The sequence below is a fragment of the Bubalus kerabau genome, chromosome 5 (assembly GCF_029407905.1).
Source record: "Bubalus kerabau isolate K-KA32 ecotype Philippines breed swamp buffalo chromosome 5, PCC_UOA_SB_1v2, whole genome shotgun sequence".
Classification (NCBI taxonomy): domain Eukaryota; kingdom Metazoa; phylum Chordata; class Mammalia; order Artiodactyla; family Bovidae; genus Bubalus; species Bubalus kerabau.
Window position 1 is genome coordinate 86,442,437 of NC_073628.1, and position 18,063 is coordinate 86,460,499.

The 18,063-nt window shown below is 45.4% G+C and overlaps 1 protein-coding gene and 1 long non-coding RNA gene across 3 annotated transcripts in view; one reads left to right on the forward strand and one right to left on the reverse strand.

Moving 5' to 3' along the window:
- KIF26B (kinesin family member 26B) overlaps positions 1 to 18,063 on the reverse strand; it is a 510,788-nt gene that overhangs the window by 167,718 nt on the left and 325,007 nt on the right. The window lies entirely within an intron of this gene.
- On the forward strand, positions 6,540 to 16,827 carry LOC129652947 (uncharacterized). Of its 2 annotated transcripts, XR_008714862.1 has the most exons (3): positions 6,562 to 6,595; positions 15,386 to 15,457; positions 16,455 to 16,827. It is a non-coding gene; the product is annotated as an uncharacterized LOC129652947 (long non-coding RNA). The 2 variants fall into 2 exon arrangements; XR_008714861.1 differs by lacking the exons at positions 15,386 to 15,457; positions 16,455 to 16,827 and adding an exon at positions 6,942 to 7,387 and having other exon boundaries at positions 6,540 to 6,595.

Below are 18,063 nucleotides of genomic sequence, written 5' to 3' on the forward strand. Positions count from 1 at the left end.
GTCCATTCTGAATATCAGCCCTGGGATTTCTTTGGAGGGAATGATGCTGAAGCTGAAATGTCAGTACTTTGGCCACCTCATGCGAAGAGTTGACTCATTGGAAAAGACTCTGATGCTGCGAGGGATTGGGAACAGGAGGAGAAGGGGATGACAGAGGATGAGATGGCTGAATGGCATCACTAACTCTATGGATGTGAGTCTGAGTGAACTCTGGGAGTTGGTGATGGACAGGGAGGCCTGGCGTGCTGCGATTCATGGGGTTGTAAAGAGTCGGACGTGACTGAGCGACTGAACTGAACTGAACTGAACTCTGATGTATTTAAATTTCTAAATATCTTCCAAACCAAGCCTGTCCATTTATATTAACAGATTCTTCATCATCTGTGGGAAAGGTGGTTATTTTTATTTTTAGGAGGACTAAAATAAGATTCTACCTAATTCTTTCTAAAGAGTTTGGCACAATCTAACCCAAAAATTCCCAGATTCACCAGTATCTTTGTCAGTCTGACTCTATACCCACAGCCTCACTCATTGTGCTGTGTTGCCTAAGGAAAGGCATATGGTCAGAGCTGGTGCTTAATATCTCCTACTCCCATGTAAGTTTCATGCAAGGCTTTTGTTTACTTCATTTCTCGCCAAGAATGGTGCCTGGTACACCCACAGGTACTCAAGTACTCAATAAACACTAGTAGAATGCAGAAATGAATAAAAACTCTTTGGGAGGGGTTGTTTTTACATTTTGCTATCTCCTTAAATGATGGTAATCCATAAAATACTTTGTGTTATGGGATTTTGTTGGCTATTATGTTCATAAAACTAATATCATTATTGTGCTCATTATTAGTCTGTGCCCAGCATTTGCTGTAGCAAGCCTTTGCGGGAGGGATGTTTTTGAAGTTGCCTGTTGAAGCAAATATGCTCACCAGGTTCTCCATGAGTTAAAAGTCGTAGACTTCTGTTTCAGAAGGTTCATTCCAAAAGTCATTTGATGACTCTTTTTTCCATTTCTGACCTTTAGAAAAGAAACCATTTGCTCCCAGACCAGCCAGGGAGGGCTCTTCCTCTTTCCTCCAGAGGGGGCTCAAAGCCCACATTTCCTTGACTTATCCTTGGGGTAGTTCTGACGAGAGATGCCTTTAGATACTGTGCACATTTATCGTTAATTAACTGATGAATCTTTGATTTTTTTTTTTAGAAAAATAGATATTTGTCACAATCATATTTTCAAGGTAATTAAATCAATAATGTTCTTGTACTTGAACAATATGTTCTTATTAGGCTGTCAACAAATGACAATTCAACAATTCAATTTTAATCCTGCTCTGCATTTCCCCAGAATAAAAATATGGCTAAGTTGAACAACTTTCCCCACTTATTGGATGCTCAAAACTTCTTAAATAAAGCAACTGTGACTATATAAGTCTGCGTTAATACAGCGAATTCTCTATCAGGACACAGTCGTCCATTTTACTAGGAAATAGTTTTCCATCTTCTGAATTTTAATAACTCCCTTTCATTTTATTTTAAAAATAATTTCCCATTATATATTCTTTACATCCACGTCTTATGCCCTTACAAATCTGTAAGCTCCTGGAGGGTACAGCCAGTATCTTATCCCAATACTTAGCCTCCATGTGGCAAGGGCGTTAGGAACATTTGTAGATGAAAGAATGAATGCACATGTGGACCCAAGAGTGAGTATGTGAGAGTGTGGTGCTTCTCACTAACTCTGCTCCCAGACACCTGGCACAGTTTCCTTATCCAAAACGCCATTCTTCAAAGAGTCAAAAGCCAACAGAACACCTGATCCCTAAGGGCTCTCCCTAGGCAAAAATGCTTCTGTAACCACTCTGACGGAGAAGGTAATGGCACCCCACTCCAGTACTCTTGCCTGGAAAATCCCATGAACAGAGGAGCCTGGTAGGCTGCAGTCCATGGGGTCGCTAGGAGTCGGACACAACTGAGCAACTTCACTTTCACTTTTCACTTTCATGCACTGGAGGAGGAAATGGCAACCTACTCCAGTGTTCTTGCCTGGAGAATCCCAGGGACGGGGAAGCCTGGTGGGCTGCCGTCTATGGGGTCGCACAGTCGGACACAACTGAAGCGACTTAGCAGCAGCAACCACTCTGACATTTTGACTTACTATTAAAAGCATCTAAAACCTTACTCTACCCTTAGAAGACTCATTAGTACATTTTCCACTATCATGAATTTGGGACATTTTACCTTTAGTAAAAGTGGGCTTACCAGGTGGAGCTAGTAATAAAGAACCCGCCTGCCAATGCAGGAGACATAAGAGACACAGGTTCGATCCCTGGTCAAGAAGATCCCCAGGAGGAGGGCATGGCAACCCACTCCAGTATTCTTGCCTGGAGAATCCCCATGGACAGAGGAGCCTGGCAGGCTACAGTCCAGAGGGTTGCAAAGAGTTGGACATGACTGAATGACTAAGCACGCACACACACATTAGTAATCACTGCCTATTTTGAGAATTCAAAACGATTTTGTTTTAATTGTGCAATATGAAGATAAATTCATAACACCCACACACTTTCATGCTTCTGTGTATAAATAGAAACCTAAGCCAATTTCTATCTAAAATGCCCTCCCCTCCCTGCCACCTTCCTCCTCATCCTTCTAGACCCAGCTGTAATGCCTGGCACTCCTTTCCTACCACGCAAAGGAGAATTTATCCTTTTCTTACATATGTTCCGATATTTTGTCAGTACAGCTATTTTGTGGCTTATCATAGTGTATTACACTAGAATTAATTTGTTTTAAGCATATCTCTCCTTAATATACTTTTGAATCCCCCAAACTTACAAACTGCTTGTAACATATTAGGTACTTGATAAATATTTGTACACCAAATATCTGCTTCCTGCCCTGAATCTGACCTGCAGGTCTATATTTTAAAATTAGATATACATATCATAAACTGCTGATTTGATTTTTATCAAAACTCCTGCTGCTGCTGCTAAGTCACTTCAGTTGTGCCCGACTCTGTGCGACCCCATAGACGGCAGCCCACCAGGCTCCCCCGTCCCTGGGACTCTCCAGGCAAGAACACTAAAGTGAGATGCCATTTCCTTCTCCAGTGCAGGAAAGTGAAAAGTGAAAGTGAAGTTGCTCAGTCGTGTCCAACCCTTAGCGACCCCATGGACTGCAGCCTACCAGGCTCCTCTGTCCATGGGATTTTCCAGGCAAGAGTACTGGAGTGGGGTGCCATTGCCTTTTCCATCAAAACTCCTAGTAGAGTTTTAAACACAAATACAAGAGTTTGAAATTTGGACAGATTTAGTCATTGTTGCCAAAAGCTAAATGCTGGGCACTGTTTTTTCCTGTCACCATTTATATATTTAACCCTCTTCCTATCTCAAGTGCCACACTGTAAAATTCTTGCCCACATTTAGTAATCAAAATACCAAGGGAGAAAGCTCCCTACCCCCTACCCATGGTGGGGTGGGGAGCAAAGCCAGCAGCCTTGGAGAGCAGCCAGAGACCTTTAAAGAGCCATCAGCCCAGCTCCCCCTCCCCACTCTCCACTCGCCAGCTTTTAGTCCTCAGTATCCAGGGACAGTCTGGCAACTGGAACTTTGTGTTCAGCTGACGAGCATGTGCAAATGACAGTTTTGGCTGTCAAGAAGCTTATTACCTAAGCGAGGAGCTTACATATTTATGAGCTGACAGCTCAGATTTGTGGCTTTGCAGTATTCCTCAATTTCCCTCTAGAACAGCCAATAGGTGTAGGAAGGCCTGCAGGCTCATTACTTCACCCTACATCTCCACCCCAGCACCAAGATACAGCCGGTGGCTCATTTGTGGAGACATAGAGGGTCAGCGGAAAGTGAAAAATGAGCTTGCACAACTCCTGGGCTGGACCTGAAGAGGTGAAAGTGAATAATAGATCCACAGTGCACTCAGTCTAATGGCAAAGGCAGCTGCAGTGGGGCTTTTCCACAGATATGTGTACATATGTGTGTGTGTGTGTGTGTGTGTGTACACACACATAGTATGAATATATACATCTCTGTAGAGTTGTCTGTTAACAAAGCACACTCATGGACATGATCTCGTCACTTCTAGCCATCTTATGGCTCTGCATCAGGACTGGTCATTAAGAATAACTATTTCTGTTAAACATGCTTTCTTTTCTTCCTGCCAAAAAAAAAAAAAAAATTCTGAAGAAGAAACAGACCTAACACTAAGGCAGAGCTGCTTCATGTTGGGCCAGAGTTCAAGCACTGCTATGGGAAACTGTAACCTTTGGCGAGAGGGCTCAAGAAATACAGCAAAGTCCCGCCGGTAAGGCTGGAATCCAAACTCAAGTTTGTCAGGCTCCAAAGTCCCTACTCCTTCCTTGCCTGAGCTACCTCAGTGATGAAGCTGACGAAATAAGTGATGTGGATTTTTCATGCTGATGGCCCTTTTCTTCCTCTATCTCCCTGCCTCTGCTCTGAGAACCCCTCCTGCATCCTCTCTGGCGGGGACCTACCACCACCCGCTACTCATGCCCAGGAGAGTGAAGCCACACTGGGCTGCCCCCAGGGGCCAGGGGCTTTCAGAGCCTTATCTCTCCCTGTGGAATGAGAAGCCTGGTTGCTCACAGTCTCAAACATCAGAGCCTCTGGCCCACATAAAGCCCGTCCTGTTTCTAGACAAAGAATGGGTCCTGTACTACGAGGACAGTACAAAAAAGAACACTGTTTTGTGTCGCTAAAACTTAGGAATCCTAGGATCTGAGAGACCAACTTGAAACACTGGTACTCAAGGTACACTGTGCCTCCTACAAACCTAAAACCGAATGCCATCTCTGCTCATCAAAGCCTTTCACATACATTCTTTCATTTTTTTTTCTTCCCTCAAGACCAACCATGGAGGCAGCGGGACCCTTCACTCATCCTTCCACTTGCACATCCACTCTGCAAGTGTTTATCAAGCAGCGACCTGGTCTCGACACCAAACGAGGAGCTTCAGGTAGCAGCGTCCCTCTCCAGGCAATGACAGGGCTGCAAGGGGGTGGAGGGGGGTGAAGCCTCGTCCATGGGTGCCTGGGAACTGCACAGAGTTGGGGGTCCTGACCTGGCACAAGGGATCAGGGCAGATATCATAGAAGAAGAGAAGAAAGGAATTAGCCAAGAGTAGGAGGGGAGGACGGCGGCTGCCTGAAGCAGCATGAATTGAGGTGTGGTGAGCAATGGAGCAACCTGTTTAGGGACAGGGAAGAGTGTCAGTAGGGCCAGAGTGATGGGAAGGGGTGATAACGTCCTGGAGTTTACACAGCGATTACTAACAGAGGTGGAATGAAAACACCCAGGTCTTGACTCTTACCCACTTCTCTTTATGTTCTATCATACTGTCTTCCTCAACATCCCCATCACTTAGGTCATGGGAACTCTATTGAAAATGTCTGACCGACAGGCCCACAGCTGACAGCAAAACGTGAGGACAGCATCCTCTCAAGGACGTGACCAGACGCCACGCTAAGTACCACGTGTCTTCATTTAATTCTCGCAAAACCTGATGAGATAAGTTGTGCATGCATTTTACTGGTGCAAAGAACAGAAGTTTAGAGAAGCTGAGCAATTTACTGGCCAAGGGCTCAGATGTACAGAGTAACTGTGGGTTCTACTGAAGGCAGATGTAAACTAAGAGTGGGTCTTCCGAGGACTCGGAAGGCAGCGAGAGAAGGCAGGTCCTTCCTGTCACCAGGAAAGCTTGCAGAGACAGCTTTCACCGGACAGCTTTCTTTACCACATTTATTACAGACACATTTCTCCCCTGCAGTCTCTCCCAGGCCTTGGGTGGGCAGGGGAGGTTAAGGATGGGCACAGTATATGAAGGGGTCATAGTTCTGCAGCGAAATGCACCATGGAGGTGAACACCCCCTGCAGTACAGGCGAGACGGGAGAGGAGCAAGTTCCCGAAGAGAAGCATCAGGTATAAAACTAAGTCTTAATCAGTGCATTAGCTAAGTCTTAAGACATTAAGACAGTGCAAGAGCTAAGTCTTAATCAGTGCAAGAGCACAAACTAGATCCAGGAGAAGAGCGATGAGGACCCTAACAGAAGTTTTTTCCCGTAGTGATGGTGAGGAGGTGGTTTTACGATCTTCCTTAGCTTCCACCTGTAAAGCAGAAGCCGTCGCCATGGAAGATGGGGACCTAGAGTTAGAGAATGGGGGAGCCGAGCAGAGAGAGAGGACAGACAGTGCGTCCTCAGCAAAGCTTTGCAGCAGAACCCCAGGGCCACAGTGAAGGCTCAGCTCCATCTGCAAGGTAGTGATCAGTTCAAGACGATCTTAACCATCTGGCGTTATCAATTTAGACCTTCTGGGCACTTAACAGAACTTTGCCTGACTCCTCAGAAACAGCTCCTTTCCTTTCTCTTCTTTCACCTTGACTTCCAAGTTTTTTGTTTTGTTTTGTTTTTAATTGCTCAGCAGTTTTACTGATGCCAATCAGCCGCCTCTCTCAAAGACTCTTTGCAGGTGTCAGCGTTACTAGCCCCCTTGCTCACTCACCACTATAAAGCTCTCTCCATCCGCCCCGAAAACCCTGCCCTCGGCAGCGGATCCTTTTAACAGGACACAGGTGAGATTCAAGGGGGACGTTTCTGAGGCGCAGAGAGCCTGGACTGGCAGAGAGGAGGAAGGCAGGAGGGGGACACGGGGATGGGAGAGAGCTGCTGGCCCTAAGGGAACAGAAACGCAGAAGATGGTTTCTTATTGGCTTTTCTGTTTCTGGAGAAATTGCCCTTCCTTTGCTCAAAATCTAAAAGCAGTGGGAAAGAATCGATCTCTACAAGCCCAGGAAGGCAATGATCAGTGTCTGCTTTAACAGGAAACTAAAACTAAGGATGAGAACTGGAATTGGGGTAAGAGAGTTATTCCATTTCTAGTCTGACCTTGCTTTTCAATGATTTTCCTTTTCCCTTCAGGTTTTGCTTTAGGTTTTTTCAGTCTCCCCCTACCCCAAACCTCTTCCAGATGCACAAGCCTGCCAGAATCCTTATAAACAAGAAACCCAAACAAAACAGCACCAGATCGAAAGCATTTCCCCTGTGCTACTACCCCTTCACGTGCAGAGGCACTCACGTGACGCTGCCAACATGTGTTTTCTGTCTCAGATTTCCCTGGATAACAAAGGACACATTTTAAAAGGCGTGGCCCTAGGTATATGTGGCCAGCAGGAATCCGAGAAGAGTGGGAGGATTTTCTTTGGTTTTAGGCCGATCCCCTCAGGTGCCCAGTGCTGCAGCCCTTGAGGCTGCAAAATGCCCGTCAATAAAGTTAGCAACACTCTGGGTCAGGTTTACAAGATATGATCTCATTCAATGGCTCATAGAACTGATTTAATATTCAGGAATCAACTGAGCTCATTCAATTCCAAATTTGGCAGCCTTGTGTGTTGCATTACAGTACTTCCTCTGTCCAGAGCTGGGCAGGGCATGCTAAAGGGAATCTTTAGAAAGGTCTTTCATGAGGTTCCAAGACTCAGAGGCAGGACGGGAGCTGGGAGACAGGCAGGGGCAGGGGCAAGGGCTACAGTGTGGATGTGATGGATGAGAAAGGCAAAAGATCACTCAGAAAAGCTCTTTACAGTGTCCCTGGTAGAAACCCCTCTTCCAAATAACTAAGCAAGTTTTAAGCCAGACATATTTGTAATAACACTACTGTATAGACTCCAAGAGAAAAAGTTTCAACTGGTCATAAAAATGTTAGCAATCTGTTTTGATGTTCTTACCTAAGTGGTTTATGATCTTAAAAGTTTCCTTAAAAATGCTGTTTTCTTAAATCAAGAAAGTTTAAGTTACTCTTTCTATACAAAATTAGCCTCATTACAAATCCTGAAGAAAAAGCAAATCATCTTCTTTAATTTCCATTTCTACTCTTCTAGAGATCTGTTACTCTCTCCTGTGAAATAGATGGGTTTTGGTCTTAAACTTACTTGTTGTTCCCACCTTCCCACCCCAAATACTGTGAATTAAGTGCTTAAATCAAGCCCTGGCACAGAAAAATGGAATATCTTCTGACTGGCATTGACTGGCAGTGAGTGCCTTTCAAATTGCCAATGTCATACAGCCGCAGGGTGACCAGACATTACGTTCCAGACTGGGAGGGGTTCTGTCTCAAGAAAAGCTGAAATGGAAGGTAAATACAGTCAACAATTAACATTAGGGGGGAAAAAACCCATCTCACATTTATGTAGCCAGAAAGAAGCTATTCTGAGAGCCACAGGCTAACTTCATTTTTATGATCCTGTGAAGACAGCACATGTCAATTCCGTCTTTGATTCTAAAATGAGCCAATGTCAATTTTTTTAGCACCTCTGAACAAGTCTGATTATAGCAATGATTGTCAGTTCAAATCCCTGGTTCATTTATTTCCCATTTTAGCCTCACCCTCTGGGGGATGTTTGTAGATTCTCTGTGGGTAGTTTGCGTGTCTCACTTGATATAGCTGACGTATTCTGCAAGTCGACTGAACAAGGAGAAAGCTCATATAAGCTGGACCCTCCTAACTTCTAACTTCTCTATACTTGATACATTTTATTCTTCACTTTTCTCAAAAGGAAATTCACCGGAAAAGCTAAAGCAAAAAAGAAAAGAGCAACTAAGACAGACCATCTAACTACAGGAATATAACTGTTACTTACACCGCTTTCCAATCCATCATCATTGATAAATCATGGCTAAATAATCAAGTGCAGAATCCATTTCTTCACATCTGTTAATAAATAGCTTCTCTCAAATGTCTCTCGCAGATCGGGGGCCATCTCAGGAGGAAGTAAGAGAGTGCGAAGGTGAAGGAGGAAAGGCTGGGAAATTCTAAAATCCATGGGGGTCTGGGAATTCTCAGAGCAGACCCCGGTGAAACATTCCTGTGATTCCAGCCTTTGGCTAAACCAGGATCCCAGCCTCTCTGAGCGTCCAGCCACCTTCCTGGTCCAGCTTAACCCCTGCTCCAACATTGCATTTCCCTCCAAGAACACTGCATTGATGGACGAGGAACCCACGGGATCCTGCCAATCCACACACACAAGCACGCTTCTCAGGGCAAGCCGCTCCAGTTTCTCTCTTGTCTGCTATCTCAGAGAGAGAGAGGGAGGGAGGGAAGAGCAGAGGCAGGCAGGGAGGGAGGGGGAGAGAGAGAGAGAGGGAGAGAGAGAGGGAGGAAAGACAGGAGCTTTACAAAAAGAGAGCAGCACAGAGAGAAACACTTGCTAGAACTCCCATTAACCCGCAGTAGCTGAGGAATTTTCTGAGCACAGCAGCTGCAAAACAGACTCTCAAAATCAAGTGTTTAAAATCTTTAATTATACATCCATATACACATTTGATGCAGACAAAGCCGGGAGAACCAAGGTTCTGGGTCTGCAAGTGTGACTGTGCAAGTAAACACTTGTAGACAAACAGATGCAAGCATGCGTCCCCACGAGAATCATATCTCCATGCATATATTTCAGTGAAAATGTCTAGTCTCACAGTTTACATGTCTTGAAACTATTCAAATATTCTCAGTGATGGAAGTGCAAATCAGACCAACAGTACTCTTTGCCTCTGATGGCATCCCTGAGCACACCTTCCCCAGATTTTTAGGGGGGGTTTCTGTTTCTTTTTTCCTGCTTCAGGAAAGAAGCCCCCAAAAGGAAGAGGACAGGAGGCGAGGCAGGGGTTTTCAGCTTGACCGTCAACTTCGTGTGGTGGTTCCTTTGTTTGGGGGCACTCTGCAGACAGAGTCCAGACACACTGTGCCTCAGGCAGGGAGTGGCACGGAGCAGGGGTGTGACACACAAGTGGGGCTCTGCAGACGTCCAGGGACAGGAGGAGACGTATGAGGAGGAAGAAGCAATAGCAAGCGGGGAACTGAAGCAGGCGATAGACGTGAGGAAGGGGCAGCCTGAAGGTGGGCGCACAAGACTATCTCCAACCACTTCATGAATTTCTCTACAAACCTCCCCTCTCCACTCAAGAAATCCCTTCGCCATGTTTCTCCAAGAGTCCCAATCACCTGCATTAGAAATACCTGGTGACAATGTTAAAATGCAGATCCTGGGACTCTATCCTGAAGGTTCCGATTGAGCAGCTGGGGACCAGAATCTACCTTTTTTAAAATTAATTTTTGTTGGCATATAGTATATTTTGGCCACCTGATGCAAATGGCTGACTCATTGGAAAAGACCTTGATGCTGGCAAAGACTGAAGGCAGAAAGAGAAGAGGACAACAGAGGAGGAGATGGTTGGATGGCATCACTGATTCGATGGACATGAACTTGGGCAAACTCTGGGAGATGATGAGGGACAGGGAAGCCTGGCGTGCTGCAGGCCATGGGGTTGTGAAGAGGTGGACACGACTTGGCCACTGAACAACAACAACAACGTAGTTGCTTTACAATGTTGTATTCCTTTCAACTGCACGGCGAAGTGTAGTGTATATGTATAGCTGGTTCACTTTGCTATACAGTAGAAAGTAACACAACATTGTAAAGCAACACCCCAGTGTATAAGTAGAGTTCCCTGTGCTATCCAGTATGTCCTCAAAACAAATATCATATATTAATGCATACCTGCAGAATCTGCATCCTAACAAGCCCACAGTTGATCCTGATGCGGACCAGACTTATTGAGGATTCATTTCTTCGTCAGTGTAGAGTGAGTACATGAGTGAATGGAAAAGTGAACGAAATGAGAAAAGGTCTGGATGGGAGACCTGTGAGAACTCGAACACTGATGGAGGGCTGGGGACAAAGGAAACAGTGTGCAGCGGGAGTGGTGAGAGGGGACCCAGGAGAGAGCGGTGCCAAGGAAACAAAATGTGAGCCAGGAGGAGTGACTTGCTTCTTTTCCAGATGCGCCATGCTTTTCACAGCTCTGCGACTACACACGCTGTTGCCTTTGCCAAGAATTCGCTTCATCCACAGACCAACCATCCCTTCAATCCCGGTCTGCATCTCATCCTTTCTCTCTTGCCCAGCTGCTGCTGCTAAGTCGCTTCAGTCGTGTCTGACTCTGTGTGACCCCATAGACGGCAGCCCACCAGGCTCCCCCATCCCTGGGATTCTCCAGGCAAGAACACTGGAGTGGGTTGCCATTTCCTTCTCCAATGCATGAAAGTGAAAAGTGAAAGTGAAAGTGAAGTCATGTCTGACCCTTCGCGACCCCATGGACTGCAGCCTACCAGGCTTCTCCGTCCATGGGATTTTCCAGGCAAGAGTACTGGAGTGGGGTGCCATCGCCTTCTCCGCTCTTGCCCAGAGGTAGGTAATAATCCCATCACATTTTGTTTGTACTTCTTACTGTAAGTACCTTCATATCTTGACGTTATGCATCAGCTTCTTTCTTTCTTAGTAGATGATGGTGAGTTGTTTAATGTAAACCAATGATCTCTCAATCATTATATACATCCCTAACTTTTGGATACAAAGTAGGTACCCAATAAATGTGCATTCATTAAATGGCTAAATATATCATAAGAGTATTTCTTAACCTGGGTGGTTGTTACATAGATGTTTGCTCTATTGGTCTTTAAACTGAGCATCTATCAACATTTCACATATTATTTTGTATGCAAGACACACTTAATGATAACATTTTTAAATGAGTCGTAACAGCTGGGATTTGGTCCAAAAGTTAGGTCTTAATGAATAATAAAGAGAAAAAATTGCAAAGAGCTAACCTAAAACAAAAGTTAATAGGAGGGGGGAAAAAAAAAAACCCAAAGAAAGCACCAGAGTGAGTGAACCCAGTGGAATAAGCAATAGAGTGGAGGTGGGTTTTGATAAACTGATGGCTTTGGGGCTCAGAAAGGTGTCACACTTGTAAGCAGTGGTGGCAAAGGGGTGTTCTTACAGAGACGGGTTACACGAAGTGGGGACAGAGTTTGCACCAAGCCTCCTCGAGAAGGACCGCTTAAATTAACAGAGGACAAAATCTCTCATTTACTCGACTTAAAAGGTTTAGAGGAATTATAAATTGAAAGTTAGGAATTACAATAATAATGAATGAATGGATATATGAATGAATACATGGTTGGATGAATGGATGGATGGATGGATGAATGGATGGATGGATGGATGGATGGATGGGGTGCTAAGGCAAAAGGGCCCACAACAACTCTGGGTAACATCACTATCTAAGGGGCATTTTAAATGCTGTTTAATAGTTTTTAAAGTGTTTCATTTGGTAACAAGATCCCATGTATAGCTGAGGAATCATAGATCAGAAAAGTTAAATAACTTGCTCTTAGTATACAACTAAAAACTTCTAGAGGGAGATCTAGAATCCAAACCTTTCCACAGGTAATCTGCTGTATTTCCCACTATACTTAATTAAGCCCCAACAGGTGAATGTGGTCATTAAACTTGGTAAACAGAAATGGAAATGAAAATTACTCCCAAGACTCCATGTTGAAGCACAGTGGAGAAGCTATCTTGAGGACTGGTCTATCTGTCAAAACATCTGTTCAGCAAGCATCATATTCAGTATTACAGAGTTGGGACTCTCTAACCAGAAGTTTGAGACGGCCTGGCAGATGGTTGGGAAAGCTGCCGTCACCACTTGCCTCTTCACTATCTCTTAGTTCACCAGAAGGCTAGTGACCATGGGTACTGGACATGGAGATGTGTTCTCTAGATCTTTCTTCAAGGGAGGTCTTGTTGCCCTATCTGTGGGCAGTTAGCCTCTAGCTGTCAGCTCTTTTAGGATTTGCCTAGCTGCAGAACGCTGCTTTACCCAAATGCATGGCCTTCTCTGGGTCACCCACATTCCATGGTTGATGGGGGTTCAAGGACCCAGCCATCAAGTCCAGTACAGGTCATCATGATGGCCATTTATGCTCCAGAGCTCCCCTATGGTGTTGACTGAGGTTTTGTTTAGCAGCTTGACATTTTCCTCCATATAGTCCTGCATCCTCCTCCTCATTTCCACAGCCTTTAATCTCTAATAAACATCCTGCATGGGCAAGTCCATCTCCATGTTGGCCTCCCAGAGACCCCAACCTGCAAGGCCAGAGGGTGAAGCAGCGCTGTCCTTGTGCTCCGTATGGGCTTTACTCCCAGTGGTCTTTACGTACTCTCCTTTAGTGATGTCAAAGCTTCAAGGCAGTGACAGCTGACTCTTATGCCCTCACAAAAATGTCAAGCAACTGATTTTATCTCCAGGTCTCAGTTCCCTTATCTAGAGGAAATCAGAGGCTGTGGACCCTGGAGCCACCTGAGTGGCATAAGGCAAATCAGAGCCCCTCCACCCAGAGTTGGTGGTGGTGGTGGTCCGTTTCTAAGTTGTGTCCGACCCTTTGGTACCGCATGGGCTGTAGCCCGCCAGGCCCCTTTGTTCATGGGATTTCCCAGGCAAGAATACTGGAGTGGGTTACCATGTCCCTCTCCAGGGGATCTTTCTGACCCAAGGATCAAACCCACATTCCTGGACTGGCGGGCAGATCCTTTGCCGCTGAGCCACCTGGGAAGCCTTTAATCAGAGTAACTCTGCTTTTATGTTTTATATGTTGAGGATTTCATTTAAAATTGGAGCTTTACAGTTACACATATTTTTGAAAAACACTGTTTCAGCTGATACCACAGATACCTCCCATTTGTAACATTCTATGATGCTCTGATTATCCTCTGAGACAACCAAAGAAGTAGGATAATAACTTGTGTGTGTGTGTGTATGTGTGTGTGTGTGTGTGTGTGTGTTAGGGCTTCCCTAGTAGCTCAGCAGGTAAAGAATCTGCCTGCAATGCAGGAGACCCTGGTTTGATTCCTGGGTTGGGAAGATCCGCTGGAGAAGGGATGGGTAGCCTATCTGCTCAGTCATGTCTGACTGTTTGCAACCCCATGGATTGTAGCCTGCCAGGCTCCTCTGTCCACAGAGTTCTCCAGAAAAGAAACTGGAGTGGGTAGATATTCACTTCTTGAGGGGATCTTCCTGACCCAGGAATCAAACCCACATGTCCCTCACTGGAGGTAGATTCCTTACCATATGAGCCACCAGGGAATCCCAACAACATGGTACCTAAGATGCTCCAGTAATTTGGAAAAACAAATCAACTCACATATAAAGCCAAGATATAGATTAAGATTCAGACACCAAATAAGGCTGAATTCTAGTTTACTGGAAAGATAGGGAATTATAAAGTGGTGATGGAATAAAGAGTTTCCCCGAGGATTTGGACAGTGTATTAGTTTATGGGGCTATCAGAAGGATTTAAGACAGCAAAGTAAAGGAAACAGCTTTCATTTAAGTGCACCAGATTCCCTGCCTGTAGTGTGCAGGCATCTCCTCCTTCTGAGCCCCAAACACAATAAGTCAAATGTGTGACGAAGGCCATCTTGGAGGACTCAAGAAATTAGGCCCCAGTGTTTCTGCAGTAGGCCTGAGAGAGTGATTTCCTTATTCCCTCTTATAAGGAAATACCATTCCAATGAAAATAACTGAAAAGAAAAAGAAATCTAAGCTGTTGAAACTCTAGTGACATACTCTGTATAAAAATGTATATATTCACATGCCAGGAAGAGGGTTTAATGGTTATCAAATCATTATAAACTATGGGGGGGGGTGGGGTGGAAACAAGTCTACAAAGAGAATTATACCTAAATTACCTGTGAATTTCCCTGTGGGAAATACCAAACATATGAAAATCCTTAATCATTCAAAGACACTCATGCTAATATGAAGCATATGCGTTCTGGAAATGCGATGAAGTGATGGTTAAAAGGTAAGTTATGTTCCTGGACATGCTGTGCCACAAAATCTACACCTTTTCTGAATGTTTTTATTTGGTCATTATTTTCAAGATCTCTGTTATTCACATTTGGAAAAGAAAGTGTGACATACAAATCAAGGGACATTATAATATATGATGAGAGTTGTACATAGAACCTTGTGTACAGTCCTCTCCACATTCAAAACTTCAATTGCCCACAAGTGTGGATCCTGAGTCTGCTAATGAGAAAACTCTACCTCACTATTTGGGCTTCCCTGGTGACCCAGCAGTAAAGAATCTGCATACAATGTGGGTCCACAATCCCTGGGTTGGGTAGATCCCCTCTCATAGGCTCAGACACGACCATGCTTGCCTGGCAACCCATTCCAGGATTCTTGCCTGGAGAATCCCACAGACAGAGGAGCCTGATGGGCTACAGTCCATAGGGTCACAAAGAGTCAGACCCGACCGAAACAACGCAGCACGCACGCACATCACGCACATCTTACCACGTGGAGCAGTCAGGCAGGTAGGCACGGGTATAGCTTTTTCTTTTTTAAACAATACTATGAGTTATTGCTTAATTTCCCAAGGTTAAAACATTATGCAGTTCACCCTTCAGTAGGAAGTTAAGGATTGGCTCATTTAAGATATTTAAATTTTACAATTTCTTTTGTAGCCTCCTGTAGTCTTTTGTGCTCCATGTTTTCCAAGCCCCCTCATCATGAGATGGGGACAGCCCAGACCACAGGTATAATTTCAACTGAGGAGGAGGGAGGGAAAGAGCAGAGAGAAAGGAAGGGAGAGGGCAGTGCACAGGGAGGCAGATGGGGGAGTTGGAGAGGAAGCCCTAGCACCAGCCGTCTGTGCCCAGAAGAGCAGAGAAGCCACGGTGGGCAGAAGCTCCCCAAAAGACCAGGCTCAGGGCCTCCTGTCTCCCCATGGCTGAAGCCCTGCCTTCTTGGCCTGTCCTCACCAGCCATGCTCAGACAGTGTGCAGATGGGACAGGACAGCTCTGAAAGCTTGAATATTGCTATTTTATTAAGGAGCCTCTAGGGATAGAAGGAAGAAGGCAATAGCAACCCACTCCAGTACTCTTCCCTGGCGAGTCCCGTGGACGGAGAAGCCTGGAGGGCTGCAGTCCATGGGGTCGCTGAGGGTCTTCACGACTGAGCGGCTTCACTTTCACTTTTCACTTTTATGCATTGGAGAAGGAAATGGCAACCCACTCCAGTGTTCTTGCCTGGAGAATCCCAGGGACGGGGGAGCCTGGTGGGCTGCCGTCTATGGGGTCGCCCAGAGTCGGATATGACTGAAGTGACTTAGCAGCAGCAGCAGCAGGGATAGAAGAAAATGACCAGAGCAGGGCCAGGTTCCTTTCCCTGGGAAGCTCTTGTACCGGCTGCATTTGGCCACTCAGGAGAGGACCACTGGCAATCCTCTCTAGAAAACCCTTGGACACACCTCTGGCAAATGCGTGGGGTGGGCCCAGGTAGAGTCACATGATGTCAAATCCCACAGTATAACAGCTGAATCAGCCTAGGAAAACTACAAGAGCTGTACAGAAGAGCTGTGCTGTGCTCAGTCACATCCAACTCTTTTGCAACCCCATGGTCTGTAGCCTGCCAGGCTCCTCTGTCCATGGGATTTTCTGGGCAAGAATATTGCAGGTTGCCATTTCCTCCTCTAGGGGATCTTCCCGACCCAGGGATCGAACTCTCATCTCTTGTGTCTCCTTCATTGGCAGGCAGATTCTTTTACTACTGAGCCATCTGGAAAGCCATAGGAGAAGAGATCGATGTTCAAACCTTCACAAGGCAAGACAGCCACCTTGCAGCAAACCCAAGAGTAAAGCTCCCCAGTCCTCACTCCAAATCCACCCATCCATCCAGGGGTTGAAGCAGCCCTATCACCAGGGAGCCTTCTCTCCTGGACAATGATTGCTCTGCAGATAAGTGGGGCTCTGAGGCCTTGATCTTCAGTTTGGTGGACTTAAGAGAGGATTTTCATCCCTCAAAAAGAACTGAGGAATTCTCTCCATAGAATGGATTTGAGAACAGAGATCTTTTGTTGAAAATAGTCAGAACATCAAACATTTTTTAAAATGAAAGGTCAAATACCTCTGATATTTAGTTAGATCTGTGTGGGGGGAAAGGAAGTGCTTTCAAGAATGTAGGTGCTGAATTTGGGAAAAGCCAGTATCTTAAAAATTCACTCGACATGTGGTATATATGGGGTGGTCAGCACCACCCAAAGAGAGCATGCAAATCTTGGCATCTTACAAAAATTAAAATCTAATTCATACCATACACAGCCAAATAGTCATGAAAGCTGTGTGTTAATTAGATATACGCATGAGGGAAAATGATACATGAAAATCTAGATGTAACGTTTAAAAGACAAATTAGGACAATGCATGTGTAGTTTGAAAAGAGCTTAGCATGAAGTTCTTTTCCAATTAATACAGATAGGTTTTCAGGGAGGCCTCCCTGAGGACAAGGAAGGATTTGGTACCAAAAGATGCTTACTTCTTGGAAGGAAAGTTATGACCAACCTAGATAGCATATTGAAAAACAGAGACATTACTTTGCCAACAAAGGTTCGTCTAGTCAAGGCTACGGTTTTTCCTGTGGTCATGTATGGATGTGAGAGTTGGACTGTGAAGAAGGCTGAGCGCCGAAGAATTGATGCTTTTGAACTGTGGTGTTGGAGAAGCCTCTTGAGAGTTCCTTGGACTGCAAGGAGATCCAACCAGTCCATTCTGAAGGAGATCAGCCCTGGGATTTCTTTGGAAGGAATGATGCTGAAACTCCAGTACTTTGGCCACCTCATGCGAAGAGTTGACTTATTGGAAAAGACTCTGATGCTGGGAGGGATTGGGGGCAGGAGGAGAAGGGGACGACAGAGGATGAGATGGCTGGATGGCATCACTGACTCGATGGACGTTTGTTTGGGCGAACTCCGGGAGTTGGTGATGGACAGGGAGGCCTGGTGTGCTGCAATTCATGGGGTCGCAAAGAGTCGGACACAACTGAGCGACTGAACTGAACTGCACTGAATGTCCTGTGTTCTTTCCTCCCTCTGTCATTTCACTTCCCTTTCCTTATCCAGAGGCATTTCTGCATGCTCAGGTTATGTGTGTGCTAACTCACTTCAGTCGTGCCCAACTCTTTGCAACCCTATGGACTGTAGCTTGCCAGGGTCCTCTGTCCATGGGATTCAATAGTCAAGAATACTGGAGTGGGTTGCCAAGCCCCACTACAGGGAATCTTCCTGACTCAGGAATCAAACCCACGTCTTCACTGGCAGAGAGTTTCTTTACCACTAGCGCCACCTGGGAAACCCAAATGTCTATA